This window comes from Octodon degus, unplaced genomic scaffold, assembly GCF_000260255.1.
Source record: "Octodon degus isolate 3935 unplaced genomic scaffold, OctDeg1.0 scaffold00069, whole genome shotgun sequence".
Taxonomy (NCBI): domain Eukaryota; kingdom Metazoa; phylum Chordata; class Mammalia; order Rodentia; family Octodontidae; genus Octodon; species Octodon degus.
This window is the reverse complement of record NW_004524645.1, coordinates 512,703-517,642: the sequence shown is the minus strand read 5'-3', so window position 1 is coordinate 517,642 and position 4,940 is coordinate 512,703. Positions and strand designations below refer to the sequence as shown.

The following is a 4,940-nucleotide window of genomic DNA, read 5'->3' as shown; positions in this document are numbered from 1 at the left end:
ACCTTCGTTTATTGGGCAAGTGGTTCCCAAACATTAAGAAAGGAAGAACTGAAAAATCATTTGGCTGTATTTTGAACTGTCTTTCCAAGCAATTATTTGCGTTTTCTGAAATGAGTATATTTCAAAAATGAAAGCTAGTTTAAAATATTGCTTATAGCAACATATTCAAATCGAACAGTGGTGAAGGAATATATTAAATCAGGTTTTTAAAGACATGCCCATTAAAGACCCATTCAGACTTGATTGAGCACTTAAGCTCTTTGCGGTAAACGTCAGCCCTGCTTAAATGCCTCTGATTATCACCTCTGATAACCTGTCAGTTCCAGCAGAACCAAATATAGCCCCAGATTCCCACTTCCTCTCTGCCTGAGAATCCTGAACTGGGAACATACAGCCATCTGGTTCCCCTTTGGAATTGCTGTGTATTGTAATATACAATCACATGTGATAAAAGAAAACGCAGCAAACATATGGTGCAAGAGGCTAAAAGTATTTGAATGATTGCACCAAGAGCCACTTTCAGTTCATTTTCTACATGGATCCAGTAAAAAACAATTCTGCAGTCATTTGCAACAGCATATTTGTTTGCCCAGCATGATTGCATTCATAATCCGTTCTTTTGATGTTAAAGCAGAAAGTGACAGTGAAGTGCACTGATGATAAATCAACAGGTTCCTAGCAGGCCTCTCTGGCATTCTTCTCCACTCAGTGTCGTGTCAGGCAGCACATATTGAGGCAATTCTAGATATCGGGTTATCTGGGCAAATGGAGAAGTGAGCAAGAAGAAAGGAAATGGAAAAAAGAGCAAACGCAAAGAAGCTCTAAATTCCTGATAAAGATCGAGACGCCTCAGCTTATGTGATTTACAATATCCACAGTTTCATCTACCCTTGTAGACAACTTGGCTCCAGATTTGTCAGGATATATGTTTTTAACTAAGTATCCTGGAATAACAGCATGTTAGGACTGATCTACCTGATTATCCAAGAAAACAATGTCTTTTCTCCACCAAAAGATTGTGTTTCAGCCCCCCACCCTGCTCGATACCTCCCTAGACTTCGCTGAGTCTCTCCCTTTCGTCGACATGCCCTCCAGACTAAGGAAGACCTGGAAGCTTCGGGGCCATATGAACCATGGCCATGGCCGCATCGGCAAGCACCGGAAGCACCCCGGAGGCCGAGGTAATGCTGGTGGCATGCATCATCACAGGATCAGCTTCAACAAATATCGCCCAGGTTACTTTGGGAAGGTGGGTATGAGGCATTACCACTTAAAGAGAAACCAGAGCTTCTGCCCAACTGCCAACCTTGATAAATTGTGGACGTTGGTCAGTGAGCAGACACGAGTCAATGCTGCCAAAAACAAGACTGGAGCAGCTCTCGTCATTGATGTAGTGCGATCGGGCTACTAAAATGTTCTTGGGAAGGGAAAGCTCCCAAAGCAGCCTGTCATTGTGAAAGCCAAATTCTTCAGCAGAAGAGCTGAGGAGGTTACAGGTGTTGGGGGTGGGGCCTGTGTCCTGGTAGCTTGAAGCTACTGGACTCGGGGCTCATTAAAATGCTAACAAATGGTTAAAAAAAAGAAAGAAAAAGAAAAAAAGATTGTGTTTCCTTCCCAAAGCTGAATCCTAAGTGTCCTTTCAAGCCAACTCACTTTTATTTATTATTTAGTAATTACATAGTGCTTTGTACATCAGGTACCTTTTCACAAGGTTTATAAATATATTGATTCTTCTAATAGAAATCATTTAATACTCAAAACAACCACATGACAAATACATAATTATCCTTTTCATTTGCAGCTGACAAAGTCAAGTCACAGAAGTACTTGGCTGGAGAACATAAAACTAACCAGTGGCAGATCTGGGACTCGAATCCATTTTTTGAGTCATTTCATTGGAAACGATAAAAAGAGACTGACTTAGTTACTACAGATACAAGGGGTTATCTCATAGTGCACGTGGGCTGACAGCAATTAATCCTGAATCCTGAATGCCTCTAGTCAGGGATGAAAATTCTCATTGCCTGTCTCAGCTGCACCATGAGCTGCTTCTCTGAATCTCCTTATTGCACGTCTGTGACCCTGACTCTGGTTTACCTGTGGCTTTTTATGGCTTCTACTCTGTATCATAGAACCTCTCCTTTAAGCTTTGCTCTGTCACTCCCTCGGTTATGTCTCTGTTTCTGTCTATCTCTGTCTCTGTCTCTGTCCATCTCTCTGTCTCTGTCTCTCTCTCTCTCTCTCTCTGTGTCTCTCTCTCTCTGTCTCTCTCTCTCTCTCTGTCTCTCTCTCTCTCTCTCTCTCTCTCTTTCTCTCTCCAAAATGGCTATGTTCTGTTTCACTAGGCCACACCGTAGTTCCCTACATACATTCCAGCATTGCCTTCCCTTGGTCAAGCTTATCCTTGTGACTGAATTAATTAACTGGGTTGCCAACTTGCTTCCAGAGATAGCTTCACACAGTTCTTTACACTCATCTGTGCATACTACACCTCCCAGGAAGGTATGAGTCCACTTCACCTCTGCTCAAATCTGGGATGGCCTTGTGATTTGCTTTGGCCAATATATGTGGTAGAAGAGGCATCCTGGGACTATTGGGCCCAGAGCATCGCACTGACAGGCTTTATTTCCTTCCACTTGGAATTCAGCAACCATACTAAAAATGTTAGACACCTGACTATCCTGATTGGAAGGAGCCTAAGCATTTACATTATGTTTCAAGGAGAACCAAACCAGCTACATGAAAATAGGAGAGAGCGAGAACAAGAGTGAGAGCCCTACCATAAAAGCACCAAGGTCCCAGAGACATAAGTGAAGCTTTCTGGGTTATTAGGACCTCCCCACCTCCCAGATTCTGCAGCCAAATGAGTGACCCCAACTGCCACCATTGGAGCAGGAGAGCCATATATCTGAGCTCTTACCAAGCTCCTAACTCAGGAACTTGTAGTAAAATAATTGCTGTTTCAAGATTCTAAGTTTGGGCTTGTTATAAAGCAAGATATCAGTGGAACAAAGCCTATTCTATTTTATCAACATTTTTTATAAGCAGAAACAGGAAGTTATGATAGCCAGTTAGCAGATGGAGTTCTAGGACACACTTACCACGAGGCCAGGAATGATGGTGGGGAGAAGCACAGTGTGCTGGCTGTGTCAGACACTGATCCTCCTTCCCAAGACTGAAGTACTACCTTTACAGTGCTGCTGAGAGTGTGGATGAAACATAAACAACATTATTTACATGAACTTTAAATATGGCAGCTACATACCTGATCTTTTCTCTATATCACAAGTCCTCCTTTTTGCTGAGAGGAACCTAGTTCCCAAAGCCACAGGACCCACACCCCTACTAAAAGAGGCAAGCATGGCATGGCTGACTGCAATCCCTATGCCTCACACCACAGGGCAGCAGCTTTGTCTTTAGCAACTTCTCCAGAAGAAAAACCAATACCCTCTCCAAGTGGGAAAGCTAGAGCTCCTTCATACTTCACCTCAATATCAGCCACAGACACGGATTGGTCCCAACTATGTGCAGGGCCCTGTGCTAGCAGCCCAGAATACAAAGAGATCAAAATTGTAGGGCTGACATTTAAGGTCAACAGAGGAGGCAGATAAGCACATCATCTGTGAGTAGTAACACAGACAGCATTGACAAAATGCTGAGGGGACTGTTCAAAGAAACAGTAGTTTGGGACCTTGGATAAAGCCCTAGAGTTAGTACAGAGATCGCTCTTGGAGCACAACATGGCCTCAAGTCTATGGTAGAAAACCTTAGTCTTTAGTGAAAAAGATTCAAAACTCTCAGAAAACATCTTATTTTTCAAAATATATAATTATTTAAATTATTTGAAGCTACTCAGAGTGTAAAATACATCTAGATTAATTTAATTGCATACATAAACCTTCTCCAAATAATGACAAGCTTTCAAAGTCAAGTGCATGAACAGCTCTCAAAAGCAGACCAGTCAGTGAAGGAGGTGGCAAGAAGACAGCCTCTTGAGGAACACTGGGCTCATTGTCAGAGAATGTGGAAAACATAAAGCGAAGGGACTGCTTATCAGATGACAAGAACTCCTGCCATCTAGGGAGTTATTGGATACATCTGAGCCCCATCTGACTTTTAAGCCCCAACTATGTACAGGGCCCTGTGCTAGCAGCCCAGGATACAAAGAGATCAAAATTGCAGGGCTGCAACCCCACTCAAGCATACAACTGATATCTTTCCCCCGCTCTGAACTGATTATCTCCATTTGCTCTGCTCGGGGTTTGCTCTGAAGAGCCCAGAGGTCACTAAATCTGTTTGTGTGGCACTGCCTAGAACAGGTATCAGTGTGCTTAGGACAACCTTAAACTAAGGATGGATGGCAGTTAGTAATGGGCTCCACCTCCCATATCTCATGGTAGCAATTGTGAGGCATGCTCTGCATGATTCCCTAGGAATCCCTGATAGGCTTGCATCTCAGATTTCCAGAGTTGAAATCCACCCATTAACGCATTCTTTATTAAGTTTTCTACTCTCCTTTCCTCGCTCTTCCTACTCGCTACCTCATTTCTGGTCCTTCAGTCAACTTTCAAATAAAAAAACCTGTCCCTAAATTATTATCATAAGCAGTAATATCTAGGGCTAAAAACATGAGGCAGCTGGGAACTAAGAATAAGAAAAGGTACAGAGTGAAGGAAGATAATAAACTCGGGGTGAAACTTGAGCAGCTGATTGAATCCAGAGAATCTCTGAAGACAAACCTCCTGGATCTCAGGTTGCCTCATGGCTGGCCTTGCCTAATGAGTACACTGCCTGTTAAGTGAAAATGATGAGCAAAAGTTGGAGAAAATAAAATATTCCATGTAGGGCTGTTCAAGAAAATCTCTTCTAATAAAGAATATAGAACAGTCATCACTGATACATACCACTTAGGTAGAACACAAAGGTGTATTGAGTGAAAA

The 4,940-nt window shown here is 42.6% G+C and overlaps 1 pseudogene; it reads left to right on the top strand.

The window, feature by feature from the left end:
* The first annotated feature begins 1,084 nt into the window (after positions 1-1,084).
* Positions 1,085-1,531, top strand: LOC101567370 (annotated as a pseudogene).
* Positions 1,532-4,940: the final 3,409 nt, after the last annotated feature.